Source organism: Pinus tabuliformis, chromosome 6, assembly GCF_031772625.1.
Source record: "Pinus tabuliformis cultivar Carrire ecotype Pingquan chromosome 6, CPIR1, whole genome shotgun sequence".
Classification (NCBI taxonomy): Eukaryota; Viridiplantae; Streptophyta; class Pinopsida; order Pinales; family Pinaceae; genus Pinus; species Pinus tabuliformis.
The window spans coordinates 1,160,257,463-1,160,275,732 of record NC_142292.1 but is presented as its reverse complement, the minus strand read 5'-3'; the positions used below and the strand labels follow the sequence as shown (position 1 = coordinate 1,160,275,732).

General features: G+C 39.6%; 1 protein-coding gene across 11 annotated transcripts in view; it reads left to right on the top strand.

The window, feature by feature from the left end:
- LOC149262923 (uncharacterized) overlaps positions 1 to 18,270 on the top strand; it is a 302,883-nt gene that overhangs the window by 70,893 nt on the left and 213,720 nt on the right. The window lies entirely within an intron of this gene.

The window sequence follows — 18,270 nt, the reverse complement described above, 5'->3', positions numbered from 1 at the left end:
TTTAGGTCACTCAACATGACTTATCATTCTGCCCTCTAGCTGAACATTAGTCCTTCAATGTCTCAACACTTAGGGACTTCTGTTGAATTGTTCACAACCCCGTTTGTGAACAACTCTAGACTTTCCACTGCTACTCCTCAACTCCTTTGGGACTTCTTCCCTCTATTGCCTTCTTGTGCTGCTCCAATGAAGACAAACTTTTGGCCAAAGGACAACCCGCTATGACTATCAAACATCATTCTTCAACAATTAACTTAGGGTTGTCAATCTAGCTCTTTTGGCTGATCAGACCCTGAGCTCAACTTTTGTGCCATTGCTAGCAATTTTGAAGTCCATCTCAAATCTGCACTTAGGGCTCATTATAGTGGTCACCTAGCATCCCTTCTTGCTGCACTTGGACTACCATACACTGGCCCAAATCTGGACTCCTTCTTGCACTGTTGTTCTTGCACCACCTTCTTGTTCTTGCACTGCCCATCTTTAATTAATGCTTCACTGAAGTAGAGCTACATATTATCTGCCCTTTGTTCTGCAACAACTCCTCTACTGTACAGATTTAGGACTCATGATTCTACCCTCAACTAGGGCTTCAAATCTGCCCACATACTTATGCTTTGATCTGCAAATCAGATGAATGTAGGGTTCATTCAACCTATCCTTTGTTCTACAATATGCTCCTTGTGAAATTTTATCTATTGAAGCTGCTGGAAATTATTCTTCTAACTCAAAAATTAACTATGTAGTTTATTTGCTACGACAAATAATGAATAAAATTACCGCTTCAATTTTCACCATAAAAATACTACGAAAATAAAATCCTGGAAACTGAGAAATTCTAGAACACACAATAATTTTGACACGGTTATTTTTGGACAATTGTCCCCAGAAAAACCCAAGTTGGGAAAACCAGTGCAGCAGATGAGGGTTTTATTATTAATATTCAACAATTCTGAGTACAATAATTTAGATGCCCAGCTGGCAATCTAATCTGAGAAAAATAATGGCAAAAATATTGTGAGAATTTTCTCTCACTCCACAACTGTTTTCTACCTTCGAAATCGCTTCACCAGTCTCTGTGCTGAGCTCCCCGCATCACCCTCTGTGCAGAGCTTACTCTAGTCCTCTGGAGATTTCGGTCTTCCTTCCCTTGCCTCTTTCGAGAACTGGAAATCTTCCTCCCAGAATGCTACTAGCCTCCTCTTCCACATGCTACTTACCCTTTGACTCTATCTTCTCTGCTCAGTTGCTTTTTTTGAGAAAATCGAACTTCCAAGGAAATTGAGTATCTACGCTGGATAATCTCTCCATCACCACATAGACATCCTCTTATAATCCTCTGTTGGAGCACCAATGACCAAGATTAAAACTTAATCAATGGCTAGGATCATCTCTGGATTGATTCGTGTGAGTTTCTAGATGATTCTCACCTTATCTCAATTAATACTGATTAATTAACCATATTCCCTAAGTTTATACTTAGGAAATATTTAAAAATCGGTTAATAATCTAATTGAGACACTTCTAGGTGGAATTTCTAGAAACAATTTCTGGGTTTTGGAGATCTCATGTATTCTAGCCTCTCCACAAAATTTCGTGGCTAGAACACATCCGATGCTACAAAAACTAACACTCCCTCTTAGTGATGAATGTGTTCTAGTGCTACTGCACACCCTGTAGCAACACCCTGTCTCTGCATCATCTCTTGTCACATTGCTGATGTTTGGCCATGGTGCTCACCAACCACTATGCAACTCTGATATCTGCTGCATCTATGTTGCTGCTGACCTTGCTGAACTGCTGCCAACATTGCATCTACACTGCAACTGAGAAGCACCCAAAATAGCCTGTCCCAGCTACTAAAACAGGTTCTACACCATACCCATCTGTTCTCTAAAATAGATGAACTTAGCTCTCCTTAGAGCTTTCGCGAGTATATTTGCAACCTGCTCTTCTGTGGGAACATATTGTAGCTAGATTGCTCCACGTTGTACACAATCTCTGATGAAGTGACAACGAATATTGATGTGCTTCGACCTGTCATGAAACACTGGATTTTCAGAGAGCTTTATACAACTCTGATTATCACAATAGACATTGGTCACTTCCATCTTTTGCTTGAACAAGCTTACTAGCAGCTTTCAAAGCCATATAGCATCGCACGTAGTTGTGCTGGCTGCCATATACTCTGCTTCTGCAGAGCTCCGTGCTACTGACTTCTGCTTCTTGCTACACTAAGAAACCATCGTTGATCCAACACTGAAGCAGTGCTCAGACGTACTTTTCTTCTCCACTAAACTGCCTGCCCAATCTGCATTTGTGTACCCACAAAGTCTGATGTCATCTCCTCAAGTATATTTCAACCCATACTCGACTGTGTCGTGAATATACCTCAGAATATGCCTCGCTGCTGCTCAATGTACCCTTTTCGGTCTACCATGAATTGACTAAGGGTATTGACTGTGAAGCAGATATCTGGGCTAGTGTTGACCAGATACATGAGAGACCCAATGAGCTACCTATACAAGGTGGGGTAGACATCCTTGTCATCTTATGCATCTATCTTCTTCTAGTTGGTAATCATGGGTGTAGACATGGGTCTGCAATCCTACATTCTGAACCTCTTCAGAATATTTGTAGCGTATCTTCTTTGCCTAAGGAAGATCTCCCCATCCTTCCGCCACACTTATAATCCTAGGAAATAAAGCATCAACCCCAAATCCTTCATGTCAAATTCTATTGCCAGGTTCCTCTTGCAGCCCTCTATGAGCCATGTTGTCGCACAAAATGTCTAGGCACCGCGACAACGGCTCAGATCGGGGGCTGTCACCCTGATCCCCTACAGAAATGGAATGAAGGAGAACTAGTTGGAAACCAACCAGTTCAGGAGACACACTCAAGCGACCAAGTACTTGTTTTAGATTTAGCAAGACTTATAGGGTTCGATTAGATTTAAACAATTGATACCAGTGCGTTATGGAGTCAACTATCTTGTTAGGAAATTTAGGACCAAGTAATTGACTAGCAACTGTTGCTTGGATGAATAACTATCTTATATGAAATAAAGATCCTAAAACTAATGTAAGATGCAAGAATCTTGGTTAATTTTAATTAAATGCCTATCTAAGTTTTAACCCTTTGATCCTTTCTATATTGAGCCCGATTCTGTAGTAAATGGTAGAGAGAAGATAAGGTGAAACAAACTAAGGTTTGATTAATGATACCTCTCCTGAAAATCTAACATACTCAGTGCCTCTGGTGCTGCAGAGAGATGTGGCTCTGACGACTGCAAGGTCACCGTTTTAAGTACTATTAAAAGCTGGCTTCTCAAGCAAAGATGGATGGGTACTTATCTTTCTATCGACCAAGCTTATGCTTGGAAGTAAATTTTAATTCTGCTGGACTAACTTAATATGAAAATGCACGAGATGATTAGAAGATGGAGCGACAATGAAGTTAGATTCAAGGATTGACAGCGCTTATGCCACGATCTATTTCTGAGTTATATATCAAAGCCTTTAATCACCAAAATGAATATTCACTCACTAAACTAAAAGATAAACTTCTCAACAATAATATCACAATATAATGCCCAATTAAATCATAAAATTAAATTCTTTCCAATGCAATTATAGCTCAAAGAGAACAGAAATTTCTTCACAATTCTTCAATATCATCTTCAAGATAAATGCCAGTTATATAGATGCTCAACTACTTAATTTAGGAAACGAAAGATATGCAATTTACCACAATTCCATGCAAGAGTACTTAACAATTACTTGAATTTTTTTAATATGCAATATATATCCAATAATTCAATTAATTAGAACCACGCTTAGAGTTAATTAATGACGAGCAATTTCAATAGATGTGAAACATAAAAATGTTCAAAACCCTTAGCATGCAAAGACTTAAGCACTTAAATTCCGAAAATTACTTACCATGTCCAAGGAACCCCTACTGCATCAAATCTGAATTTACTTCACCTAATTGATTTTAATATACATTATCAAGTTGTTTTCTGAATAACACTGAAGCAAATTACTTCTGCTACCTACACTTCTTTAATATTTGATTACATGAAACAAGAAACTGAGCAAAGAACAAGATACATAGGACACAGTGATTTTTGGACAAAATAGTCCCCGGAAAAGCCCAAGACCGGTGCAACAGCTTTGAGGGTTTTCTATTATTAAGCAGTAATTCTGAATACAAATGCTGGATGCCCTCCCGACAATCCAGTGACAAAGAAAATAAAATGGCGGAAAAACTGAGTGAGTTTTACCTCACTTCACCCGGCAAATTCTGGCTGATCCGGTAGCAAAACTTGCTAACCTCGGGCTAGCCCTGCGTCAGTCTTACAGGCTCTGCGTTAGCTTTGCGCTGTCTCTTTTGTCCACTGCGTCAACCTTCTCGGCTGTTCCGGCAGTTCCCTGACAGTTCCGACTTTCTGCGTGGAGGGCAACTTCTACTTCTGCGCAGGACCTTCTAGCTCTACGTGGGCCCATATTGGCCCAACATCAGTCCTTCTGGATACTGTGCTGTTTCCACTAGCTTCTCTCCGCCTCTCTGTCAGTACTCCCGAACTATCCCTGCCCCTCTGCTGCAACTGATCACTCAGTTCGAATTCTCAGCTTCCTAGCCCCAGAAATCGAACTCTAGATCAATTCGTTCTCTCCGTGTGTGTTTCTAAATGAACCCCAAGCCTCCTTATATTTTTCTCGTTGAGACTTCAATGATCGAGATTAAGTCTCTAATCAACGGCTAAGATTAAAACATGACTTGATCCGCCTTCTAGATCATTCTCACCCATATTTTGATTAATACCCATTAATATTTTAATTTTCCTAAGTTTAGACTTAGGAACCCCATTAAAAATATTAATTATTTTAATAAAATACAATCCGGGTGGAATTTCACCAAACGGTTTCTGAGTTCTTTAGAACTCATGTGCCTTAGTCTCTCCCCCAATCTTCATGGCTACAACACATCCGATGCTACCAAAAACTAACACCATGAAATCTAAATGCTAAACACTTGAAACAATTCCAGATTTAAAATAATTTTCTTAAGTGTTTCAATCCGAAAAATTTATTGTTTTCCTATAGTCAAACTTTAGAGGTAATTTAAAAAAATTTAAATGTGCCTTGACTATAATTTTTTTTAAATTTTTACCACAAAATTTTCCCTTTTAAAAATTTGAAGTCCCAAACTCCTAACACAAAAAACCCCAAGAAGGAACTTTAGATATAAAAAAATATTAATCCTTCGGCAAATTTAATTCGATAAAGTTTATGAATGAAGGTAAAATTTTTAATATGGCAAATGTGAAAATAAAAAAGACTTAATTAAATTTTTATTGGGCCAAAGACCACATAAAAATTTAAATTGGAAATTTTGAAACCTTAGAATTTTATATTTTTTAGATTTTAAATTAAAAAAAAAAATTAAAGCCGCACTAAAAAAAATGAAAATCGGAATTTTTTAAATTTTACTTTACAAAATCAAAATCAAAATTATAAAAAACCAAAAATCAAAACGAAAGCAAAAAATATTGATTTGTTTTATTTCATGAAACTTAACCCTAAGGAAAATTAAAAGACAAAAGACAAAGGGAAATCGGAAAAATGGAGACGGGGAAGAGTTTTGCAGGGACACGAAAATAGAGACGACGAAGGAGTTTTGCAGGTTGAGGGAAATGGAGGAACGAGATCGGGCAACGAAGGGAGGCCAGGCAATAGAGATAAGGGATAACAGGTGGCTGCGTAGGAGAGCGAGATGAAGGAGGGATTGGGACGCAGGGACATGGAGACAAAGAAGAAAGGCAACATAGAAGGAGAAGGGAAATGAGGACAGAGGGGCGAGAGGGTTTCGAAGGGAGAAGAAACGCAGAGGAGTTTCGCAAGAAAGGAGGGCTCGGAAATGAGTTGCAACGCAATAGAAAATGAAGAAAAGGGCCGCAGATAAGAAAGAAAGACGCAAAGAGGAGCCAAGGACAAAGAAACCCACTCGAAAGAGGGAGAAATGCCGAGCCAGGGCCACGGGTAATGAGAAAAACGCAGCAGAGAAAGAAGATAGGAAAAAAATGCAGCGTGCAGTGAAGGTTAGCAGCAAAGAGTGAAGGCCAAAAATTTATGAAAATTTAAAAAAAAATTTGCCCAGAAATTTATTTTAATGATCTTAGAGAAATTTTAGGGAACAAGCCCAAATTTAAAATTCTTTTTTGCACAAAATTTTTTGAGACAAGATCTTGCCCTCCAGGGCCTAGATTTGTCTCAGATCTTGAAAAATTTCTTTGAAAAACCTTCAGATCAACACCTACAAAATGGAAAACAAAAATAATACCTAGATCCTGATATATACAAAAAACTAAACAAAACCCCAGAAACCCAAGCTATAAATTTTTTAGGTCTATACAAAATATTTACAGATTTATGCACAAGAGTTGCGGATCTATAAGATCTGAGGAATATGAGTCCAACTCCACTTTTAGATCTTAAGATCTAAGACTCTTAATAGCTAGATCTATCAAATTTTCCACAAATATTTAAAAGATAAATTTTGGTTTTTTAGAGAGGTACTAGACCAAAAACACCCTGCAGAAAACAATAATCATTAGATAAATCCTGAAGCTTATATGAGGTAGGTTCCTCAAAAAATATGTGTTGAGAGTTGGTTGGTCCAACCGAGGAATATCCCCAAATGCTCAATGAAAACCTGAGAGATTTTCTACAAACACTAGATCAACCATCAAATCAAGTAGAGAAATAAGATAACAATAAAATTCTGAATATATAGAGATACTTGGTATTTCAATCAAAATTAAAAATGTTACCCTAGATCCAACAAACTGAATATGATGCCTGTATTCAGATTATTCTAGGAGAGCTATTGATTGATAGTTTTCACATAATATTAAGCAGAAATTGAAGCAATGTTACCATAGATTCATGAAGAGGAACACCACTGCAAGTTGAAACCCCAAAGACTTTTTCATTAATTCCAGAAAGTATACAAGAGAGCTTGAGAACTTAGTATACAATTCAAAGAGTGGATGAAAAAATAGACTGACATCGATCTTTAATTTATAGATAAAATCTCCATCAGCTAGTTGGCTCGATAAAGATTTAATTAATCTTTAATCATCACCATTGAAATTATTTATTTTTTGAGGAAAAATCGAAATTTTCATTTAATTTATTTTTAATTAACTCAAAATTAATTATTTTGAGTTGATTTCCTCAAAAATTTGACTTTGATTTAATCACCAAGGCCTAAGGGTCAAAAATCTATTGATTTTGTCAATATTCCCATGGTCAGGGACCTCCAAAAATTATTTTTTTTAAAACCCACGAATTTCACCATTGGAGAATTTAATTTTACTTAGGACACAAAATTAATTAAATTTTTGTCTTAGGATTTTAATTTAATTTTTCTAGAAAATTTAATTAATTGACTTATGAGGGGATTAATAATTTTTCCAACCCTCTAATATTTAACCATGGTGTCTAATCATGAGGGACCATGTACCAAATATTTTTTACATGAAGTATTTTCAATTTAATACATGAAGGGGGAATACCCATTCGTCATAGACCCTCAAGTATCTACCCAATTTTGCGACTCAAAATATGATCCAGTAGACCAAGTAATTTGTAATAAAATAATCTAGCCAAGTAGCTAGGATTATTCCCAAATTACTTTTACAAGGACTCGATAAAAAACACTACGAATCACTTAATATCTTGACAATAAAATCCACCCTAGTTTTGGGGTGAGGTTGGAGGGAAAAAATCTGTTGATTATTTCTGTCTAGAGACACAGATGAATTAGTGAGAAAAAAACCTCCTAGAGTAGAAATCGCCACCAAAATACTATGCTTACCTAAGTTGTTACATACAGACGCGGTCATATTGAGATTATTTACATTTTACATATGCAGAATTGGTTGACATATTCATAAAATTGTCGGCTGATGATGAAGTCCGAATGGCATGGACACTCGAACATGATGGATCCCTTTTGCGAAAAAAGGGGTGTACTGCTATGGGGTCATTGACACAGAGTGGTCAACAAGACCTGATGATCCTGTCAAAAAGAGATCATCCACATACAAAACTAGAATGAGAGGCTCACCCTTTACCATCAAATAGTAAAGGTTGGGATCTGCGTCACTTTTGACGAATCCCACCTATTGCAAGTAGGTGTTATTTCTACCATACCATGCCCTGGGAGCTTGCTTGAGTCCGTATCGAGCCTTCTTCAATTTGCACACATGCGTGTGCCTCTCATGAGTCTGAAAGCCCTCTGGTTGTTCTATGTACACTTCTTCCTCTATCACCCCATTCAAGAAGGCTGTCTTGATGTCCATCTGGTCAATCTACCATCCCATCTGAGCTGCTAGAGATATAACTGACCGGATATAAGTGTATTTGGAAACTTGGGTGAAGGTCACCTCATAATCTATCCCTTCTTTTTGTGCATACCCCTTTGCCACGAACCTAGTCTTGTACTTTTCCACATTGCCATCTGCGGCATATTTGATCTTATAGATCTATATTGAACCTACAACTGATCTGTCTTCCAGCCATGGCACTACCTCCCAAACATCATTCGTCATGATAGAGCTATATTCTTCTACCATTGCATCTACCTACACCTGATGTTGTGCAGCCTCCTGAAAGCTGGAAGGTTCTGCTACCTGAACCACCAATGCTTGGTACTTGTCAGGTTGTTTGTATTGTCTCTTGCTCGTCCTAGGAGTTCCAATAAACTCTTATGCATCTCTTAATGTTTGACGAACCTCTCTACTGGCTTGACCACTAGTCGTGGGAGGTTCTGCCAACTCCTCCCCATCCTGTCTCTGTTGCTCTATCTGCTGAGAACTCCCCAGATTTCTCGCACCTGAGGAAATACTGGTGCTGGTCATAGTACTTGACCCTTGTGACTGTCCTCCTTCCTGTCCCACTTGTTGCCCTTGTGGCTGCCCCTGATGCTAGACTAAAGGAGCTTCTGATGATTAATTTTGATAACCTGCATGCATCTCACGAGATCTCCTAAAAGCTTGGTCTTCCATGAACTTTATGTCTCGCCTTACTACTATCTTCCTATTTCTCGGAATGTAGATTCTGAATGCCTTTGAGGTTTCGCTGTACCCAATGAAGAATCCCTTCTCTGTAGTTTGATCCAGTTTGGTCTATTTATCATCTGGGATGTGGCAATAAGCAATGCTACCAAAAACTCTGAAGTGGATAACTTCTGGCTTCTTCCCTATGAAGACTCCTTCTGTCGTTTTCTTCCCCAATGCTCTATGAGGAGTCATGTTTTGAATATACACTGTCGTGTTACATGCTTCTACCCATAGAAATCTGGATAGATCCTGGTCATATAACATGACCTTTGCAGCTTCAACAATGGTTCTGTTTTTCCCCTCCACTACACCCTTCTGCTGTGGAAAACTGCTTAATTAATAAAAATTAATTAAGTTGTTAGCCTCTCTCATAAAACAATAATAAATCCAAAATAAATAAATTAATTAAATATTCCAAGTTAGGAATTTGTGCCTAACTCTTGGGTTGTTCTTCTAAGATAGGAGTTAGTTTAGGTAACTCCTATATTGGTGTGTCTGGTGAGAAATTATCTCAACCAAAGGAGAAATTATCTCAACCAAAGGTGTCCAAGATAGCACGCACTATCTTGAGAACATTGTCTCTCATCTATTTATTTGTAACACTATATTCAATTATTTTTGGTAATGTATGAATGAGAGTGTGAGAGAAGCATGAGGCTTCAGCCTTTTTCCGCCATTATTTGGTGTCTGGTTTATTATGTGTGATTTATATATTTTTCTGAGTTAATTGCATTTTTATCATGTGGTATCAGAGCTATATGAGCCTTTGAGGGAAATAGGAGATTAATATCACCGTCGCCATCACCATTTTGAATTTGAGTTGAAGGATTTGGTGGAAGATTGTCCAGCCTAAAATTACTTTTGATAGGCTGAGTACGCTGAAACGCTGTTGGACAAAGGTTGTGCGTAAGGATTGCATTGTGATTCTGTGCATTCTTGGCGTCCTTGGGGATTTCAAATTTGTCTTCTTCTTGCTCCAGCCATCCCTGATGCCACCCAAGGTTGAAATTAAAGGTGCGACGGTTGGCGTGATACTTCTTCCGCTGGCTGAGGATATGGAGGGACAAAGAAATGAATTCTTATAAAAATAGAGCGAAGCTGCGATAGCGGGATTACAGAGAATGCTTTTCATTTTCGATTCATTCGAATTCCAGCGGCGTTCCCAGGTTTAGCGATTACAGCCACAAGTAACAGCAAGCAATAGCGCTGAAGAACCCACATGATTAGAGACCGCGCACCCACCCTATCCATTTCTGACGTTGCAGCGGAGCGACGCTTGTTGGCGGCCTTCATTCCTGAGTATGTGTATTTCCAAAATCGATTCATAAACCTCTGAGGATCTATAGCTGTTGTGAGCATTAACGAGCGTGCATAGAGTGTTTTTGTGGTGTAGCTAAATCGTAATTTATTTGGATTTATCAAAAAACCAAGGTAGAGTTTGGCGTGAATTTCCGCTTATGTATCTTTAAGTATTTATTTGGAGAATTTGTTTACATTGTCTATTTTTTGCCGTCCCCCAAACGCTGCTTAAATCAGCTTTCCGTGGGCAGCAGTCCCTTTTGTAATTAGGAGTTACTGGAAATCTCATCCTCAATTGTTTAGATATGCTTCCAGAATTGAGAATTATATTGCACCTTCTAAATGGATTTTGCCGAAGAGAGCTTTACTGCTCTGTGTAGTTGGTTCTAAAATTCTACTTGGTACAAAGACAAGCTGTCTAGCTTTCTTACATTTGCATGCCAAAATGGTGTCGAGAAGAGGACTCATCTTTGAGTATTAACACACAGTTTTGTGTGCTAGGACAAGTCAAATTTACACAGAGTCAAATCGGCTGCTGATTGGTTTGAGGGTGAAAGGGTTGGTTGTACAGATACTTATATTTTTGGCAAACAGCACTACGTAGTCTTCAAAGCTATTGACTATAGGATCCCTGTTGTCCAAGGAAATCCGCAAGACAGAGGTCTCTGCATAACCAATAGACTTTCAAATGCGTTAGACCTTGATTCCATGTAGGTATGAAAGTGTGCAAATATTGTTTGTGACAGGCCCTTGAAATTACACCTTGAGGATGGGAATGGATTCGGTTTTAACCCTGTCTAGACCTGGAATGTTTGTCAAATGTACGCAGAAAGGAGAGAAATCATTGCAGCAACTGTGAGGACATAAAAGAGTGTGTAAAGAATTTGTTGGCGCTGGAGAAAATCCGCTAGCTGGATACGATCAAAGGCAACAGAAGGTTGGTTTTTGTGGAAAATCTGCTACACAAGTCTGAAGGAAATCTCTTCATCATCCTGAGGCCGCAATTTTTCCTTCTATGCACTTTTCCTCATTGAATTTTCCAAGAAATCAAGGCCATTAATCTGTTGAGACTGGTTCAGTTGTACACCTTGAGGAGGTGTTGCAATAGTAGTGGTTGTGCTCTTTGCATATGAGTGTAGCCAGGAATTATCAAGCCTTCATTTTGAATTGCCAAATTCACCAGAGCAACCTGAAGGCGTCTTATGCATCTCAGAATTTGATCAATGGCATCTCGACACCATAAACGCACATCAGTGCAAACTTGATCATTTCGACTTCTTGCAGTATGAAGCTTTTTCGCTGGCTCTCCAATCGAATCTGTAAGAGCTGCTTCTATATTCATGTGAACATTTTCTCTGTCAGCTCTCCAGATAAACTCCCCACTTTCAATACTTCTCTCAATATCAGCTAGACCTTTCAGTATAATATCTCTATCTTCTGCAGTTATAAGACCCTGTTGGGCAAGCATAGAAGCATGAGCTCTGCTACCATTAATGTCCTGCTTGTAGAGTCGCTTGTCGTACTAGACTGATTTATTAAAGGGACTCACATAGATAAATTCAAGGGAGTGGGAAAGTAAAGTGAATAAAACACATTTAGAGAATTTTCTAATGTTAGATGAGTCAAAAACTTAAATTGAAGTTGAATTTCAAAAATCAAAGTGAGGGGAGCTGAAATTGAAATTGAAAAGTATATTTTTTAAATGAGTGATTTTCTGGAGAGATAAGGAGTGGATAAAATCATTTATTTGTATTTGCAGCGATAAGGTGCATTACATTTTGTAAATCTGAAGAATATTTTGTGGAGATATAAGTGTTTTATTTTGTATTTGGAGTGATAAGGGAAAGTTGTTGTAATTCAAAGTATTGTTTTACTTTGAGAGGGACCGTGTCACTATCCATTCAGATTTTGAAGGCGAGTTGTTTCAAAGGGTTGTCAGCTTGGCATTATCATTGCTTCAGATGTACTCAGTGATTAATAAAGATATCATTTTTTGTTGATGTGTCCTAGATCCGCCCGAAATTGAATAAGGAGATCTAAGGTACACTATGAGTGCTTGATGGCGCATGTGTTTTATGGCTTCATGTTGTTGCTTATGATTTGTGTCTAGTTGTGACACATAAATGATCGCATTTACCACACACATAAAGTTCAATGCAAGCAAGCACAACACATGTAACAAAATAGCTTCAAGGAAGGATAATCAAGATCCACACTACAACAAATAATCAAAGTTTTCAACATCAGCATTCTAGCTCAACAAATAAATTCACTCAAATACAATCAAGTTCATGAATCTGCAGACTCCAGCTTTTCAAAACAAAGTCTACATCACTACAATCAAGTTAATGAATCTGTAAACTTCAACGTTTCAGCGCACAGTCTACATCAACATTGTTGAACTTGTAATCAAACTCATATCACATTGAATTGTAAGGGTGCATTCTCGGTTGAAACCGACACCCACGTCTTGAATTGAGTCATTGTAGTGAATCATTGAAATCATTGTAAGCTTTTTGGGTGCATTTTCGACAGTGTTCGACACCCTTCCTTTAAAGCACAATCAAGTGAGTCCATGAGTTTTAACTCCTTGAAACAACCATCATAGCAACCAAAACAAGTTCAACTCTAACACCAATCAAGCAAGTTGAGTTCGTCATCAAGCGAGCGTGAATTCCAGAAAGTTCTAACAAGTGTTCTCAGCGAGTACAATAAGCCACAAATCAAGCGAGCGTGCCATTCAAGTTCCATAGCAAGCGAGCTTGTCATTCAAGTAACAAAATCAAGTGAAACAGTTCAAAGCACGACATCTACGACAAGAGAGCCTGAGTTCAAGTGAGCAAGTTCAGATGGCGCAACATATTCAGTTGTTACACATTCTTCACAGTTTGATCATCTCCAGTGATGAAGACATGGTGCACATCAGCAAAGAAACTCTTGCTGATATTTCACGGCATCTACAACAAACACATGAAACCATTGAGTTTCTTCAACTTGAGTCCCAACTTCAAAGGAATGAATTGCAAGAAAAGAGTGATACTTTCAAGTTTTTGAACCATCCAGATGATAAGTCATTCATCCCAACAACTTCAAGTGTTGAAGTTGTTCATGATCAAATTCAAATTTCTTCCAAACCCATCATCAAGCCCTGGGAAGAAATTCAAAATAACAAGAATAGACGTGGCTTAGGATATGTCCCTGATGACACCAACTTACAAATCCCAGATTATTCCAAGCCAATTAAGTTTGTGAGTGCAGGATTTCTTGAACCACTCACCTCAGCAGGTTCTGAGAAAGTTGCCGACAATCAGAATTGCACGCAACCTGAAGTTGAAGTTCAACCAAAGTGTTCTCATTGTCAAAGAACTGGTCATATGGAAGATCAATGTTTTGATCTCCATCCGTGTTGCCATTGTGGCAAGCAGAATCATTCCTCAGAAAAATGTCGCAACCAACAAAAATCAGGCAGATTGAAGATACATTATGAATGGATCGATCCTTGGGAATGGTCATCCACAGTCAAACGATTGTCTTAGTTCTACAACCGACTACAATCACACATAGTGCAGCCAGCAGTGAACAGATGACGGTACTCTCATGCAGTTGAATGAGGGAGTACAACAGTGAAACTCTCCTACACCTGAAGGGGGGGAGTTCAAATATATTTTGGAGAAGATTGTCTCTCCTTTCAGCTGACAAAGGGGGGAAATGTCAATGAAATTGACAAGTGGTTGTCAGACTGAAATTCTCGACAACATCAGCGAGGTAGCCAGTGGGCATCTTCATCAGCCAGTGGGCATTTGTCATCAGCAGTGAGAATCAGCAAATTTGCCAGTGGGCGATCGACAGCCAAAGCAGCAGTGAGCAGCTTTCATCATAGCAAAAGCAACATTGAGTTGTTTTTCGACATCTTCAGTCAGTGGGCGATCATCATCAGCAAATACGCCAGTGGGCGTTCATCAAATTGTGTCAGTGGACACCGGATGCTGTTTTCAAACAAAGGACATTTGGATCCTTTTGCGGCTTGGCACATGATGGAGTTGTCAAGCGTCCTTCAGAGATGAATCAAGCATGCAGCTGATTCATGTTCTCTTCAGATTTGAGTTTTTTCCAGCATCCAGTTTTGGCGGTTTTTTCAGGCAATGTTTTTGAGGATCAACATGAGAACTTGGAAGATGGTTCCTCGTTCTTATTTTGGATTTATCATTGAAGGGGGGAATGTTAGCCTCTCTCATAAAACAATAATAAATCCAAAATAAATAAATTAATTAAATATTCCAAGTTAGGAATTTGTGCCTAACTCTTGGGTTGTTCCTCTAAGATAGGAGTTAGTTTAGGTAACTCCTATATTGGTGTGTCTGGTGAGAAATTATCTCAACCAAAGGTGTCCAAGATAGCACGCACTATCTTGAGAACATTGTCTCTCATCTATTTATTTGTAACACTATATTCAATTATTTTTGGTAATGTATGAATGAGAGTGTGAGAGAAGCATGAGGCTTCAGCCTTTTTCCGCCATTATTTGGTGTCTGGTTTATTATGTGTGATTTATATATTTTTCTGAGTTAATTGCATTTTTATCATAAGTCAAGGTGAGAATTCTCTAGAAAGTCACATCGATCGACTCCGATATGATCTTGGACCTTGATTAAGTTTTAATCTTGGCGTTGGTGCTCCAAAAGAAGATTATAAGAAGTTGATGGGCGCTTAGAGAATACACTTGAGCAGTTCGATTTCCTTGGCAGATCGATTTCCAAAGAGTAGCAGCAGTTGCCAGAGAGCTAGAGATTGAAGCAGAGACAGCGAGGGGTAGGGACAGTGATCCGGAGGAAGTTTTCGAGATTCAGAGAGGCAACAACATGTGACAAAAGTGATCCATGCAGAAGCAACGCAAGGACTGCACAGTAGCTAAAGCAGAGCAAATCGATTTAGCTGGGGAGGAAGTTGATTCAGCTTCCAGAGGTCAGGAAAGTCTTCCAGAAGGTTGGAGAGTCACTTCCAGCAACAAAGGTAGGCAAGACAGCTTGCTTGGAGGCTGATCTAAGCCACACGTGTGAGAGACAGCGCGAGGACTGCGTAGAGGGCCTACGCTGGGGTTTGGATGACTAATTTTTCAGGAGGAGCCAATGTCGGGATTCCTTGTGGAGTGAGAGAATTTATTCTCTCTAATTATTTTTGTCAGATACTTGCTGTTTGGATTGTTAATTGGGCATCCATAGATTGTACTCAGATTTCACTACTGCATAATAATAAAACCCTCAGCTGCTGCACCGGTTTTCCCAAGTTGGGTTTTTCCGGGGACAATTGACTAAAAATAATTGTCATATATTTTATGTGTGTGTGCTAGATTTTCTCAGTTTCCAGCGCTATTTTTTTTCGCAGTTTATTTTTGAAAATCACAATGTGAATTATTTGATATTTGCTATAGTTGATAGCAGATAAATTGTTAAATAAATTAACAAATAGAAAAATAATTTCCAGTTGCTGTGATAGATGAAATTTTCACAATATTTTCTGGTCCAGACTCAAGGATGAGGATGAGAAGGTGCCAATCCCTATGACCTATGACCACCAGCTTGAAGAATGGAGATGGAATAATCAAAAATATGTTAAATTGTATGTATGGGATATCATGGACATGCGACTTCAATCAAAGCCTCCCCGGTGGTGTCCTTTCTAGAACCCTAAGCCCTCAAGGGAGGTCTCACTGGACTAGAGTCAAAGACTAACCTTCGAGGTGAAGTGATGGAATAAGAAGACAATCAAGATTGGTCAATCATCTGGATCACCGCTTGATTCATATTAGTATGTCTGAAACATGTTGGAATTTCTAAGTCTAACTGTTAGAAACTCTTCATGTACTTTCTGATTTATTTCTACGTACTTGTTCTGGTTGATTAAACAAGTTATTTACCATGTAAATACTGAAACTAAATATAAGTACATGCTCAACACATTACAGATCATCAACTGAAGGAAACAAAACAAGCACACAAGTGATATTGTTGTTTTTAGACCAATGTCCCCGAAAAAATCCAATGCTGGAAAACCGGTGCATCTATCTGAGGGTTTTATTATTATGCAGTTTCTGAATACAATCTGGGTGCCAAAACTTGCTCACCCAAAAGAGAATAATCTTGGCAGTATTACCTCTTAGTCGGAGATTGATATTCCCGCTGAAACCTCGGATAAACACTCCGAAAGCTCCCAACTCCAATCTGCCCCACGAAAACCCAACGTTTGCCTCTAGGGATTGCATCAGCCCTTCCTGGCCCAGCGTCAGTCCAATAATCCCTGCGTCAACCTCTGGAGGCACTGCATTAGCCTCTAGAGCCTCTGTGTCACCCATGCTGGCTCTCTGAGCCACTATGCAGCTCCTGGCTGCCTCTGTGTGGGCCCTAGCTGGCTCTGCGTGGCCTTTGGCTGGCTCTGCGTCCCTCTCTCCCGGCTTCTGCGCTGATTCTCCCGGTACCGTCTTTGCCTCTGCTTCTGTATTCATTGCCCCTCAGCTGCAACTCTGATCACTCTTTTGACTTCCTCAGCAAACCCTACCCCAGAAAACCGAAATCTTGATCAACTCGGTGTGTTCTCCAAGTGACCCTCAAGCCTCCTTTTATACTTTTCTCGTTGACAATTCAATGGCCGAGATTAAGTCCCTAAGCAATGGCTAAGACTAACTTTGGCTTGATCCAAGACTTTTGGACTCTTTTAACACAATTTTATATTAATTCACATTAATATTTTATTTTCCCTAAGTTTAGACTTAGGGACTCCATTAAAAATATTAATTATTTTAATATCTCCCAAACTGTTTAGAATCTGCCCAAACCATTTCTGGGTATTGGATATCTCATGTGCTTTAGCCTCTCCACCAATTTTCGTGGCTAGAGCACATCCGATGCTACCCCAAATCAACACTCCCTCTTAGCGAGGACTGTGCTCTAGTAATACTCCTCATTGAGCATCACCCTGATCATCCGACATTGGTCCCTGTGCTGATGCTAGGCCTGCTGCCCAACATCCTCTGCACTGCTGCATCATGTACTGCTACCCATGGCCCTGCCACTACCACTGCTACATTTGTACGTCAACTCCCTTTGCATCCGTGTTGCTGCCCATGGCCCTGCCACTGCCACTGCCACTGCTGCATCTGCACTGCAACTCCTCTCATCATGTTGCATCGTGTTGCCCATAGCACTGCCACTACTAATTGTTGCAATGCAATTCAGTTACTGAGAAGTAAGTAACTGATCTCCCAACTTTGACATCTCCGTCAGGCTAGAAACACTCCCGATGCTGAAGCTCTCTCTGTCGCTGACAAGTGCTCCCTCTCTGACCTCTGCGCTGCTGCAACAACTCTATGCATCTCGCACAACTGCCTCACGCTGTCCGGGGACTCCTGCACTGTAGCTCCCTCTGTCGCTCCATTCGCATCCGTCTCTACTAACATCCTCCAGTCCTGCCACTCCTCTTTGGGTCCCCGTAGCAAGGTATAATCCAAGGGGTTGGGTACCTCGAGGATCTTGCCCCTCATCGCCTATAGTTTGTCTGACTACAGCTCGATATCTCACCACTTCCGCTCAAGTGGCGTGTGAGCACTCATGGCACAGTCATCATCTGTCTCCAATTCCTTCTCCACCCTTGCTGGCGCAACCTTGGTCTCGTAACCCTCTCCCTTGCTCTTCTTCCTCAGACACTGGCTCGCATAGTGACCCAGTTCCCCACAGTTGAAGTATTTGACCTTGAAGAGGTCCTTCTTCTTCCATTTCTCCTACTTTCCCTTAGATGCTAGGGCAACATCCTCCTCTTCCTCCTTGATTCTGATCCCCTTGCCGCTGCTTCCC